General features: G+C 46.0%; 1 long non-coding RNA gene across 1 annotated transcript; it reads right to left on the minus strand.

Annotated features, from left to right (window-relative positions):
• Positions 1-3,877: 3,877 nt before the first annotated feature.
• LOC133221408 (uncharacterized) lies at positions 3,878-12,281 on the minus strand. The gene is made up of 3 exons (XR_009728000.1): positions 11,982-12,281; positions 5,306-5,506; positions 3,878-5,216 (listed from the first exon to the last, which is right to left on the minus strand). It is a non-coding gene; the product is annotated as an uncharacterized LOC133221408 (long non-coding RNA).
• Positions 12,282-15,301: the final 3,020 nt, after the last annotated feature.

Below are 15,301 nucleotides of genomic sequence, written 5' to 3' on the forward strand. Positions count from 1 at the left end.
AGATAGCCAGTGCTACAGAGAAGGGTACTGAGAGACTGTGTAACCCAGCAGAAATATGGCTTTCTGTACAGCACAGGCTACACTAAAGGAAACTACATCAGTTGCTCTGGGGCTGACTTCAATGGAGTGAGGGAAACCTTCATGACTTTTTATGCATCTTTTACATCTGGAGGATGACCACTCCCATCCATTGTCTTTACACTGCTACAAATGACAGGAAAACTCCTGGTGCATCCAATTCCTTCACAGTGTTTGACTTATACACATACAAACAAAACAGCTTAGTCTCCATGCTGGTTTGCAGACCCTTCTTCCACGGCAAGTGTTTCAGGCACGATGCAGTGAAATGCAATGCCAGCATTAAGTCAATAGTTGTTCCTTGTCTCCCTGAAAATAGCCTACTTCACACTGTGTAATAGGAATTTCGTAAAGCTCAGGTGAGCTGATTTGGACCAGAAACACGCCTCCCTCTCTTTCACACTCACCAGTGGTTCACCACCCACCCCGTTAAATAGCACACAAACTTTATTTGCCATAGCTATTTCTCAATGTCCTTTTTTGATGGGACCCTACCAAGTGAAGTAGCCTTCTGGCATGTGGTGTCTTATCTCTATCAAAACACGAAGGCACCGTGTTCAGGTCACCTCCTGGACTTCTCATTTCATTGAACAGATTTGGCACTAATTTAGTGGTAAAGAAGTTCTTGATATTATCAAGGATTCCTGCCTTGGAGATATTATCTGGCATACAGAAGAGTGTAGATTTGTTTTCTGAATGCTCTGTTTCCTCCGTAAAAATTCACAAAGCTTGCTCACAGCTTGAAGGACGTACCTTGAAGGACAGTGACAGAACAAAACCGAACATTCAAAGCAGTACTTCTTTTTCTCTTTTCCAGGTCTTCCAAGTGAAGCAAAACAAAGAACAAGAAATCTTTTCACCCTCTCAATTTCTCTGACATCAGAAGAGATCTCCAAGCAAACACATTTCCCTGGGTTTTGAGGGGATACAAGCAAGAGAAAAAGTTGGGAGAGAAAGAGAAAAATCTTCACTATCCCCATAATATTTAAAGAAGGAAAATTTTATGTGCTTTTAAAAATTAACATGGAGTTCTGGTATTTTGATGCCTCCCCCAAGCTGTATGTGCCTTGATGTACTCAGGAGCTCCTTTTCAGAGTCCTCTCTTGAGCTACCCTTTATTCTCCATGCATTCATCCACTCTGTGGTGCAGTGAGCATGACCTGGGTGACAGTGACCATGTGGTGAGATGAGGGCCTTTATCTTCCTGCCACATCAACCCCCTTCTCTCACTGGATCCACCACAAGAGAGGGTGCATGTACTACCATAATGCTCCAGTTCTGGCAGGGGAGACCAGCGTGAGAATGGGAAAAGATACCCTCCTACCAGCACGTACGGTCATTTTGCTTTCCTGGATTTGTCTGAATCTCTTATTGTTCCCTTTTCTGCACTCACGCCTCGTACCACACAGAGCAGTGATCTGACAGCCTTGTGTGTATTCATCAGTGCTTCAGAGCAGATGATTCACCTACTCCTCTTTATGATTTTATCTCCCATCAGCTGAGAAGTCAAAGTCTGCATAATGCACCATTGTTGTATTCAGGAGCGCGCCTGTCACTGTGATACAAACGATACCATGAAAAAGGTGTGATTTTAATTGAAACAGAAGGTTGGCAGGTAGCATCCTAAAGCTCCGGAGCTCACAGATTAAAAATAACTACAATGAAATCATGTCTTCTAACAACAGAGCAAAAATAGCAGTAATAAATACAATAGCCCTGACAGGGGCACTGCGTGGGAAGGTGAAGGTTAGAAGGTGTATTGTCCACCCTGGGCAGAAAGTAAACAGTGCGGCTTGTTTCACATCCTTTACAACTCATTGTATCTACATCCAAGCTCTCACTCCTGCCTGGCTCCCACCCTGTGTCTGGGAAAGCTATACTGAGCTCCAAGAGAGGAGCTCTGAGGGAATCATCTGCCAGTGGGCCAGCAGCTGCCCAGCTGCAGTAGCCACCCTTGGCTGGCACACAGGTGTTGAGGAGGACAGGGACAGAGTGTATATCTGCATCAGATCCAGCTCAGGCACTACCATGGGTAAAGCCATGGTAGAAGGGCATCAGGTAGCCAAGCAGAAGAATGGATTAGCCCTTCTGGCAGGGAAATCTGACATAGCTCTGTGTGACACACGAGGGACTGATGCTTCCTGCATGACCAGCAAATGCCAGGGAGGTTTGCTCCACAGCAAAGTGCTCTCATGCCATAGACGGATAAGAAGCAGCTTGGGTTGGGTATCAACACCACCTTAATAGCCATGCTCTCCCTGGAACACATGTGCCACCTTCAATGGAAATGTCATGTTCTGGGAGTTCTAGGCTGGTCCTTGAAAGACACAGCCTCTAAACTGTGCCTTCAGTTCTCTCAATTCAGTTCTTTCAACATCCAAGCACCAGATCCCAGACAAGCTGTTGCCCTCTAACCCTCAATCTGTAAGCCTGCTTCTGCCACCAATTGCATTGGTATTATACCTAAAGCCAATGAGGTTTCATTGATAAACCCACCCCAAATACCCATTTCTGCCACATGTGAAAAGCCACATTTCTCACCCATCCACTGGACAACATCTGAGTTGCTTCCTCAGATAAACCACAGTAAACATAATTTTAGCAGCAGAACTTTTTGTGGCAGGTGAGTGAGTTCTTGTCCATTCCCAGTCCTCTGAGGAAAATGTTGTTAATGAAGATGACACATAAATCCCTAGATGTTACTACATAAGGCCTGGAGAGGAGCATCCCCCTATTCACGTCTTCCTGCTCAGAGAGAAGCTCTTCATCAGGATGCCCGTCTGCTGCCCCAGCCAACAGGCTGTGAAATGCCCCAACACCATGGGAGATCTCTTGTGGTTCAGCTGGCTTAACATGGAGCTTATGGCTGTGCTAGTTGCAATACCTGGAAAAAGATGGAGTGACAGAAACCAGTGGCTCTTGCCAGCTGCTGGGGTAGAGTGCTCTGACCTGAGAGTGCATCAACCATCCCAGAGTGTCCAGATGATGAAATGTGTGTTTGTTTCCCTGTTGAAAGTGTTGTCACACTCCATTCTGCTGACTGAATGGTGGGGATGGATTCCTGAACACAGATGAATGTCCTCATCTCCTCTAAATTCTGACAGAGACAGTTTCTTAGTGAAGACAGAGCGTATTCATTCTTGCAGAAGATGCATTCACCCACTGTGCTCATGCTATCAATGCTAGGTAGGTTGTAAGACACGCCAGAACCTCAAGGGACTCACAACAGCCAGCTTTTAATGTGATGCCACACACTAACGTACAGCAACTGCTACCCTTGGCTAAGCACAGGTTGAAGATCCTACAAGTATGCCCCTCTTTCACTATGACCCTTCTTCATTTTCATGGCAATGGTTGAGGCAGCATCTTCCCCTCCATCCATCCAACTTGTTTCATCATCTTGTAATGTTTTGGGATGTAAGGTCTGACTCAACTAACGGCTTCTATTGACAGTGATGGCCAGAGCCCTGAAACATCTGGTCCTGTGCACCGTTTTCATTGAATCAACTCTCAAGTTTGCTGGATCAGGCACAGAGCAGGATCAGGGAAGTGATACTGCTGGCGAGGAAGGGAAAGAGAAAAAAAAAACATTTTATTTTAAGGGGAATCAGCTCCCCAGATACGGGTTTGATTCAGGGAGATGGAGAGAAGCAGTAGGACATACTTATGGAAAGAAGAATTCTGTGACACTTCAGGTGTCAAGATTTGTCAAACTATTCCCTAAGTTAGAAAGTGGACCCTCAGCTCCAGAAATGGTCCTCCTCCAGAAATGAGGAGAAAAGAATGTAAAACAGCTCCCAACCACCCTCCCTGGAGGCAACATATGATAAACATCTTAAAAAGACAGAGGTGGTTCAAATATCCTTCTACACTGGCAAGAGATCTTTCACTGCTCCAAGCTGTGGTTCCACTCAGGCTAGATTGATCCTTCAGTTGCATTACCACCACCACAGCTTTTAATCTCCTCTAGTACAGAGTAGCCTTCAGTGACTACAAATCCTCAGCAGCTCCTCTGGGCAGCTGCATCACATCCCCCTGGCTGCTCCATGGCATGGAAGAGACAGTAACCTGAAAAGCAGTGACTCAGTAACCACCTGGTGTTCTTGGAAAAAGCAAGCTTTGGAACAGAAATTGGCTGAGAAACAAACATCCCACAAGGACATCCAAGAATTGGCATGCTCCTACATGAGGCAGTCAGGATAATGAAACAGCGTGTTGTCCTGAACACAGACCAAAATTCATCCCTAGAGCTATTCAAATAAAACAAGCTCCGAAAGCGGTGTTGCTATATGGTATATATATGGTATAACTACAGCTGCAATATAACCTTCAAATAGTTGTCTTCTAGCCTCTTGTGTCCATCAGGATCACATATTACCTACCCGCTGATCAAGAGAGCAATGCAGTGAGGTATTTGCCATGTAGACCTGGCCAAGAGAGATCTGAAACAGGCCGCGTGTATGTCTATCCACTGATGAGTGATCGTTGCTTTTTCTCCACAAAGATGGCACACCCAAGAAGTCACATCCATGCTCATTTCCTAATGGGAGCCATCAAGAAAGGCAAATCAGAGCACAACACAGTTTTTACTACAGTCCTTCCTCCTCATAAGAATTGCTCCCTTTGCCTTGAAACCAGCAGCATACTCCATCTTACTCTTTGGTTGGTAAAGCCAGTATTCATTGGTCAGAAGATACTACAGCTAAAAGCCACCGTACACTTCATCACCCGAACAAAGCATCTCACACCACCACCATTCCAATGGACAGCCCAACATGGTCCCCAGTGTTCCCCTGTCTTCTGGGAGAAGTCTCTGTGGCTTGGGAATCCCCCGGTATGGATGGATCCGATTCAATTCGATTCTTGTGGCTGATGGATATATCACTAGCTGCAACACTTCACCTGCAGCAACAGCCTCCAAAGACTACTATTTTTGGAAAAACAGTCTGCTTGGAGAAGGTAAATGGGTCAATTTTTCTGGAGAAGACCCCACCAGAAGCTAAGGACTTGCCTTGCTTTACTGTCTACTACTTCACTGCAGGTGCACAGGAAGCTCAGGTAAGAGCCAGCATGAGTAAGGGGTATATGCAGGGTTTCCAAATGATGCCACAGAGCCTTGTGATAATTACAGAGCTGGTCTGAAAACATAAGGATTTGGCAGTTACTGAGTGAGCAGGTCAAAGCAGAACCCATCTGTGCCCCATTTTCTGCAGAGAAGCATACATACCTCTGAAACAGTGCTACTAGGTCTTAAACCTTCTCCATCTGCTGCCTGAGATGGTTGCCTGGACCGTAACGAACGTGTTGCCATTTTCAGCACCCAGCAGTGATTGATGCTGTGTTAAGAGGACACCAGTGGTTCCGGCCTATTTACATTTCCAAGGAGCTTGGCTGGGGTTTGTGCTGTCATTTTCTTTTGGTATACCAGCTGTGGGAGACCAAAGGGTACAAAAATTACTGTGATGCTCAAGCGAGGAAATGCTACTGTTGAGAAAACATCCTATTTATGCCACATTTTAAAAGGAACCCATCTTTAAGAGTTCTAAAGAGCTGCTACTAGCAACAAATGAGGCTGCTAATTTGGCCTGGCAAGCCGCATTTGCTAAACACCATTTCAGGTTTTAATTCATCACATGTAGATTTGGAATTGGAATTCTACTAGCAAAACCGTCATCAGTGCGGTTTTGCAATCCCAGCTCCCTTCCTTTTCACATCAAGCCTGTCTCCCCCTCTCCCTCTGTCTTCCACAGCTGTCAGCTGTCATCAGCCAGGAAGGCAGATGAGCCAGTCCCAGCCTTGCAGATCTGACCCAATCTCCTGCAAAACAGATGCGCAGGCCCCGGGTCCTCTTTGCTGCTCAGCCACTTGTTTGGCTGCAGGAACTGCAATGTGCTACTTGCCTCATGCAAAGGAAGGAAGAACAATTACTTCCTGGAAAGCAGACAAGGAATAAAATGCTTTGTGCATTCACTCACACTGAGAACTGACATCCAATATCCTTCTTGTGCCACTACGGGTAGTGAGGAACAACTGCTGTATCCCCCCTTCCACCTGAGTTGTCACTCAGCAGCTCCCACAGGGAGCAATCCTCTTTCCTCTCGGTTGCACTGCTGCCATGAGGTTGGTCAGAGAAGGATGCTACTGATGGTAGCTTGACCCTGGCCATGCCAAAGTAATGGCAATTTGTGGAGAAAACCTTGAGGAACTGATCTCCCTGCTAGCTTTCCCCGATCTGCCCTCTTAGCACTCACAAGACAGACGCAGTGATGTCCTCTGTCTAGGAACTAGGTAAAGGACTCCTAATTCACCTAAACAAAAAGGGCCATCCAATGTGCCATGTTGCCAGCACCCTGCTTTCATAGCAGCCAGGAGTACATCTGTGTATACAGAGCCTGTGATGGGGCAAGCACAGAACCACCTCTTCCCTGGCACATCTTGCTAGGTACCTTAGGGACATCCTGGGACAGAATTAGTATGTTTAAAGCAGGGAGCTCTATTTATAGTGAACCATTCTCCAATCTTCATATGCTGGAAACCAAATGTTCAACAGGAAAGAACTGAACCAGAAATCTCTTCTGTTTCATGTTTCTGATATTTTGATGTCTATTTATTAACTATTTCATGTGTCTTGCTGCTATAGAGCAGTGGAGATGGACATCACATTGGACCAACTTCCAAAAACCAGCCTCCAGCTTTTTTGCAGTTGGGCTTTTGAGAATTAAGCGCAGACTAAGGATTGTGGGGTGCCTGTGCCAAGAGACCTAAGCTGGTGGCCAGGCAAGACAACCGGGCAGGAAGAGGGCAGGCTTCCCACCCTGTCTTTGCTGGTCATTCCCAGGGAAAGGAGCTGTCTTGAAAACTGAAAGAGCCAGCAGAGCCATCTCCCAAGGCACTGGAGCCTGCCAGAAGGAAGAGCAGATAGTTCTGTTGGTTTCCTCCCTTCATCTGTGGAGGTTGATTGATTATTCACCATCTTGAGGTACATCACCAGCCTTGGGAAGCCATTGTTTGAGCAGAATACATCTTGATTTTTCTATTTCTGTGGAAGTTTTCCAGCCTGCCCTGCTGCTGTTTTTCAGAGCCGGGCTGTGACAGCAAGGTCTGGAGGAGAAAACAGAGCAGGCCAACGGGTTGTCCTGTAGGCCAGGCTTACAGATGGTTTGCCTTTCCAGGCAGGCAAAGCTGCAGCCACTAATGTCATCTTCCTAAGAAGGGCACACTGAACCCTCTCTTCCTTCAGAGACACCACCCTCCCACCTTCCACTTCTCTGGTCCCTCCTCTATTTCACAGCTACCAAACACTTTTTCTTTCAGAGGTGACCTCTCTGGTACACACCTAATTCAGTACTGAGCAGCTCAGATTCACCTTCAGGTCTGCTGCTTCTATTTCAGGCCTGAGGAAGGACCAAAACTGTGTCCTTTATCCAGTGACAGCAATTGCTCTAGAAAGGATATGCTCTCTCTTGCCTTGAGAGAGGTACCCTAACTATGTCAGGGTAACCAGCATAGTCAAAATTACTTCTCAGGGACACAGTAAGTGCTTCAGCTCTTCAAGTTCAGACTCATTCAGGTTAAAAACATTTTTGGAAGAGATGATAGAGCCAGAACCTTCTCTTCTCTGTGCTATTCCTTCATACTGGCTATGCAGATCTGACACCATCAAAAAGCTGGCATCTCTCATCTCCACCATGGCACAGGGATACAAGGACTAACTTCCCAACCCTGGTCACATTCTGGCCTGGCTGTCATTCTCTGAACAGTTTTGAACCCATAGCTATGCCAGGCACAAAACCACGGTGAAAGGCAGTTTGTGAATAGCTGGTGCAGGGGGTATTGTGTTTTCACAGGCCAGGGGTACACATAACATGTTTGGCTATGAGATCTATGAGATGATCCAAGCCTGACATTCTCCTGGTTCTTATGATGACAAAAGTGAGAAATAAAGCTCCGCTTTATAAACTCATGCAAAAAACCCCCCAAACCTATAAATTGGCTGGTCCCAGAATATATGCTGGAGTTTTCTCTCTCAGCCTGGGTACAGAAACTGGGTCTCCTGGAACACAAATACTTAGAAGCAACACTAATACTCCATGCATCCACCAGCATTAGCCTGGAGCAGGCAGCAGCCAGGAGAAACAGCATCTCCACCGCATATGTTACCACAAGGCAAAGTATAAGCTCTTGATGAGCCCAAAATCTAAAAATCACACCCCCCACCCAACATCTAAAGCCTTAGACACAACCAGAGGTTTTTATTTCAATCTTCCCCACCACCTCTTCTTCTCCCATTGCAAACCAAGTCAATTGCTAGCCTCTCTCTTTTCACAAAAAAAGGATGGATAATTCTTCATCCTGCATCCTTATCCGTCTAATTGCTTGATTGATTAGCATAATTATGTTGAACCTAGAGTAATTGCTCCTGACCTGCCTCTGCTTGGAAAGAGCAGCTTTCATTCCCAATCTGGGAATGGACTTGTGTGCTGGCAAGCATGTCTGCCCCCTCCCTGGTGTATGTGTCAGCCTGGTAAAAGCCATGAGCTCTCCTCCAGGCCATGCTCCACTGGCTTCCTAAGGCAGGACGCTAGGCTGCTTTTTGCAGCCCCTTTGCCATGAATAAGTATACGTCACTAAGAAACAGCTTGATAGTCAAATGGTCAGAACAGCAATATATGAAAATCAGTGTCTGGCTGCACTTGGCTAGGATTATCTCCATCAGATGAAGCACAATTAATGCTAATTTGCTGCTGCTGCAGCCAGCTTTCCTACTTCTGATGTCCGATGGGAGCAGGGATTACCATTGAGCTAATAGGATTGTCTCAAAACACTTGTGGTCTATTCCTGGAAACGAGTTTTACACCTAATTCTTTATAGTCCAGTGCCTCTTTTTGTGATTTATTTCCCTAAAGCTGAGTAGAATCACTATGGTCCCTTATTCTGAGCTGCATAACACAAGGCCAGGTAATTTTCGTCAGCAATTTCTGCACTGACTTTGTTTACAGTCACTTTGGAAAGCCATCCAGTACCACATTATTCCCTGCAAATGACTTTTTTCCACACAGATCAATTACCGGCGTGTCAAATGCTCTGTGCTATCACACTCAGAGGCTCTGATTTTAATTTATACTCAGACCACCTTATTTTAGTGTGGAAAACCAGCTGAAGCTGTACTTTATGCACAACTCCCAGCTCCCTGGGCTCAAGGCACCTGCGGCAAACGAGCACCAGAAACAATAGATAGGCTAGAAATATCCAAATTCCATTCAAACAGAAGGCTCCTGTGTGCCTTTTACAAGTTAGCATGCAGTAGGAGCAACATCTTTAAAAACCCCAGCTAATGCATCCTGTGGGCCACAGAAGAGGGTTCGGGGTGCACTGGTGTATCTCAGAGGTTTTTTGTGGGTGGGTTTTTTTTTAGTCTCTCCTTCCTGTGATAACCTTTCACCCCACGCTTTGTGCTCTTTGTGTGTTTATCAGCAAAGCACATCCAGATGCCCTTCAAGGGAGAAATGACTCATACCTGACTCACAATCCCTCAAGCAAAGCTGCAACCTTTAGTTCATTTCCTGGGAGAAGCATCTGTTAGATTCATCTTGGAAGATTAAGCATTTCTCACTGTCATTTTACAGATGGAGGCATTTGTGACTTGCTGAGGAAGGGTCAACAGATTCTTTGCAATGAATGGAAAACAAACTTCTTTGGGCAGCTGAAGTGAGGCACTGAGGTCTGTGAAGATGCTCTTCAGCAAGTGCGGTCAGGACCCTCCCTGTACACAGCTCTTGCCTTGTAGAAGGACCTCTAGTTTCACAGTAAGCTTTCAAAAAGAAATCACCCTTCCTATGTTAAGTGTGCGACTGTGAGAAGGAGGCAGCCAGCACACTCCCTGCCCACATTATCCCTGCGCTGCCATGATGAACTGCCACTCAATGCAAATCACCCTCCAGTCCCTGCTCCCCTCACCATAGTCACAGCCCTTCAGTTGCCTATCTGGCAAGAAACACACTGGGAGGCTGCTGCAGAAACCACCGTGTTTCACAGAGATGGCAACTCTTCACCCCAAAAGGTTTCCCAGCTTTTTTTGCAGAGCCAAGGGGCCTCTTCCTAATGTGACCTTTCATTCCCAGAGGATGAAAACGAACTGATCCACTAAGCACATCAAACAAGGGCAGTGCTGGAAATCCTGGCATTTTCTCTCCTATCTTCCCTCAAAGAAGCCTTAGCTCCTCTTAGGTTAACTCCCCATATATAGAATTTGCTTCACGCAACTTTAGAACTCTAAAAGATACTTGTAGCTATGCTGTATCCTTTTGTTTTGTTCTGGTTTTTGGAAATGGACTTAGCAATGCCACTGCCCCATCCTTTGGACACCCAGAGAAAGATCGCCCATTCCTCCCCATGGGGACTTGATCACATGGATGTTTATACACAGACATCCCAATAAGACCAGCCCTCACATGGTGTATGGCTTTGCTTTCCTCCTTATGCTTCCCAATAGTATGGAAATGCTAATAATGATGTGTAGCCCTTGGTGTGCACATTCCTCTGCTTACCACAGTCTCCCTTCTTGGCTGAATAATCACAGATAATTCACTTGTCTGAATATGACTCAGAGCTACTTTATTTCACACAAAGCAATTTCTAATTGCATGTTGTATGTCTGTGTTACGAAACCCAGCGCTAACTGTTATTACAAAATTAGTGCAGACAACTCAAGCGGAAGGAAAACCACAGTGAGAAATCAAGTAAGAACCCACAGAGGGGCAGGCCAAAACCGTGTCAGGTTTCCCATCTCTAGTACAAGAAGCCTTTCTGCACAGAGCCAAGCGTTTCCTAACGGCTCACACAGTGACTTAGAGGCAATGAGACAGCTGGGGTCCCTCTTCCTTTACCCTCAGGTAGGCTGAAAGTATTTGGGGGTCAGAATACAATGGGTCTGGCTCTGCTTGTCCTTGTATCTGTGCTCAATAAGCTCTACAGCAACACCAATGCAGAGCCAACTGCTCTGTGCTCAATAAGCTTTACAGCAACACCAACGCATGGCAACTGTGAGCTACCAGGGAGGCAGGTCCTGTCCTTTGCCATGTGTCCCATTTCCATGGCACTCTCACAGTTCCATGCACCTCCAAAAGGGCAGGTATCATGGCTGGAGAAAACACCATAGACCTGACAGTTTTTCATACTTCTGGGTAGGGACAATAGAGGAAGATGTAGTTTTTCAGTGCTACACAGCCCCTGGCTCCTTCTGCTCCAGTGACCTCCTTCAGGGCAGCACCATTGCCAGACACTTCAGACAAATTGGGTGAAGCCCAGTAGCAGGCAGACAAGAGATTATCCATCCCATGGGCTAAATTTTATCCCTACTTGCAATGTCCAGATTGCTAAATAAAACAGAGCCATAGAAAAAGATGATCTCCAGAATCTGATTGTCCACACTACCTAACAATACATAACAGAACATGGCTCAAAGGACAGCACACATCAGTGACTACCTCCAGCAGGTCAGTCTGAGCTCTGTGACCCTGTGTGCTCCTCTGACACTGCCCCAGCAAACTGTACTTCCTCACAGTCCTGCATACCAGACGCTCAGTTTTGGGCTATGAAAACTTTCTCGGGTACTGAAACACATCTCTGTCATTACTTTGACTACTTTGAACTTGAGAAACATTCTTACAAAATGAATTCAGGCACGTCTTGCTATCCACTGAGGATGTATTTCTTCTCTGAATATCTACAGCAAGACGTGGGCAGAATGATGAGCTCAGGACAAATCATCAACCAGCCATCTGCATCTATGGGGATTAGAAAGGATCCCAATTCTGTGTGAGGAAGGGAGCTGCTAGATGCTGTGAGGAAGCACCCACAGGCAAAGACCATGAAAAGGAAAAGTAATGCCAAATAAGACTCACCATGCATGCTGGGGAGGCAGATTCTAAGCAGCGAGGGGTGCTTAGACACCTGGACAGATTGCCACAAGGCACAGTGTTTTCCATCACTATCAATATTTGTACAAAGATGAGACATCTTCGACAAGGAAATCAGCTTATCCAGAAGCTTTCACGCACAAAGCAGTAAGCATTGGGTGGGAGTCAGGGATCTGTGCTATGCAGGTGGCCAACCTAGAAGAGTTAATGGCCCTTTCTGGCTTCAGAGCCATTGGAAATACTGTGATTTAATCAAGCACAGAAAACCCACACGGGCAAAGGCTCAGCTCTGGAAGACTGCCAACCCTCTGCAGTTGGGCTGCAAGTGAAGTGCCCTGTCCTTCCCTTCCACCGCTGGCAATCAGAGCAGCTGGTCCCAGGACCACAGAGGAACACAGGTGCTCGGGGTTTGAGCTGTAAGCAACCAGTGAAAACAAATAGATGGATGTGAGGCAGACTTTGTGTACCTGAGGAAAGCAAACACAGGGACAGGGCTGAGTGATCATTCACACCCACACGGGGACAGGCATGGTGGGGAAACAGGCATCATTTTTCTTCAAGTGCTTCCTTGCCTAGCCCCGTGATCCCCTCTGGCTTCATTCATGTAAAACACAAGAATATGAATGAGAAACCCTGTGAAGCGGAGAGGAGGAGGGGGAGAGGAGAAGAAAGGATTTCATGCTACCAGGGCAACCGTCACCATGGCAACTACTTAATTAATGAGCTGCTGATGAGCCCTACCAATATGGTTCTAGTGAAGTCATGCTGTAGTAATTACCAGAGTTTCATTCATCCTGTCCTGGCAGGGGCTGCACAGCCAAGCTCCGACAGACGGGAGAAAACAGCTTGCTGAATCAATGGAAGGAGAGCGCGTGCCTGGGAGCGTGCCCCATGGCTCCTCCGAGCCAGCTCCCCGGGCACTCGAGCATGGAGACCGCATGCCGTCCAATCCATCTTACAGTCCCACGCTGCCAAAGGGCAACCCAGCTGGCCTCCTGCCACCCACCGACACGGGCAGCATTCACAAGCAGCCTGCAGAGCCAGCGCTCTCCCTCCCTGCAATGCCTTCAACCTCCAGAAGATGAAACGAAAAGTAAGAAAACAAGCCACCGATTTGCCTTCTCTGACTGAAGGATTTCTCTTTTCACCCAGCAGCATAACAGCTGCATGGGCACCCCACATAGAAAAGGAGCTCCTAATAAACACAGTGAGGTCTTGAGGGGTGCGTATGTATCAGGAACTCTGAGGAGATGAGGGCTATTAAGTACAGAAAGAGGATAAATAAAACACCACAGATGAGCTACATAAAGCAAATATATATATATATATATTACTAAAGGTGAGCACCAGGTCAGCTAATTTACCTGTTCTCATGAAATGAGAAGATGCTCCGTAATACTGCAAGTGTTGAAAACACATCACACCGCTACCCTGCGCCATTACTTGCTCTGCAAAAATCCTCAGGCTTTGTAGGATATGGACATGATTTACACCAATCACAAAGATAGGACATCTTACAGTTGTATTGCATCGAAAGATGTGGAAGTTTACAAACTCAGAAGTTGTAGGATATACACGTCTTTAGCACTTGCTGTCAACAAGCCCATTTTAGAAAACACAAATTAGCCTGCCAAATATTTTCATCACAACTGAGAGAAATCACAAGGATACACATCCAATTTACCTAAATCTCATCCCACAGGATTAGCTTTGCACCCTGGAACTGCCACCACAGTAAGAATAGCCATACATCGTAGAGAATTCACTGTACACCACTCTCACCGTCCTGGAGATCAAAGATCAGGGGCAGAAGTGGTAGGGTTTATTTTCGTAGCCTTTAAACAAGCACACCTGCATCTGAATTGATCATCTAGACTCCCTTTCTAACCAACAGAGACAAATAAACCCCTATTATTAGTAGTTTCAGGTGTCTATCCATGGATAATTTCCTTCGAGAAGCACTCAGGTCTCCTCCCAAAGGACACAGCATCTATCAAATCAGTGAGTAGGGATGGAAACATGATAGACCTTTGTGCCTGGAGGACCCTGTTCTTACACAGCATCCTCATTCCTATTCTCCACATGAGCACTAGGTTGGCCTGAAACAACAGTTAAATGTAGGAGCATGGTTAAGTATACGCCAGGAAACAGTTCTTGTGCTCGTATGATACACCAGCATCATCCAGGCTGAGTTGTCTCTGAGATCACATTGGCTAATTTTCAATTGTGTGGTACTTCAGGAGCACAGCGGTAGAGAAGAGGAGTAGTCTAGATCACAACCACCTTCTGAAGTATCACATCCTGTCTGCACCCTGAAAGAACACTTTTATATCATAGCCTGTCTGTGGGAGACAAGGTGCACACCTGAAAACAAGGTGCTTTTCTAGATGATGTGCTGAAAGATGTGGGCAGAGAAGAGCCCTAGAAGTCTCTCTTCCAGGGTGCCTCTCTCCTGTTAATGTTGCACAGTGAGATTCTGTTTGCAGTGTTGTTCAAATCCCATAAAATCTAAATTCAGTTTCCTTTAAACTTCATTATGGGGCTCTAAATGCAAACAACTCAGTCACTCGAACCCTGTTCTGGCACCATGGAATTAGTCTTTATTTCTCTGAAGAAAAAAAAATGAATCAGGAGAAACCTTTGCACAGCTTCCAGCCTTATTCTTTACAACATTTAAAAATGAGATCAGCAGCAGCCTCATCATTGTCTCTTAGAAAAAGTAAACTTTATTTATTCATTTATTTACTTATTTATTTACAGGGAAAAAAAAATGTTCTCACCCATGCCAGTACTAAAACATCGATGGCAAATCAGTTCTAAAGCAAGAGCCGCCAGGACCCCACAGCACGTACAGGGTCTGCAATGGAGGTCTGCCATTTTTTCCCCTAAAAGCTCTTCTATTTATACTCATCTTGGCAGGCTTAAAAGTACCTGCCAGATGGACAGATAACTGACATCCGGAAAAGACACTCCACCAGCTGCTGTTAGCAGGGGTTGGGAAGCGTGGGGGCTGGTTAATAAGAAACCACTTACTTCCTCATGGCTGCTAGCTGCCCGCTCTCTTCCTAGGGCTTAATGGAATTTGGAGAGAGTATTTCAAAGTCAGACCATCTGTCAGCACACATATATATCAGAGCACCTTGTTTGCAAAGCACAAGCTTTGCTTCTTCACAGGAATCTTTGTTGGTGTACTCTCCCTCATCACTCTGACTTCCACAGTGATTCCCACAGGGCAGGGTTTGACCTGGATGGTACTTAGTGCTGATGAGATGGCGAGCTGGAACCCAAGCCAATGGACAGAGGGC

This window comes from Neopsephotus bourkii, unplaced genomic scaffold (genome assembly GCF_033783945.1).
Source record: "Neopsephotus bourkii isolate Nb327-2 ecotype Australia unplaced genomic scaffold, CSIRO-AGI_Nbou_v1 NB_168, whole genome shotgun sequence".
Taxonomy (NCBI): domain Eukaryota; kingdom Metazoa; phylum Chordata; class Aves; order Psittaciformes; family Psittacidae; genus Neopsephotus; species Neopsephotus bourkii.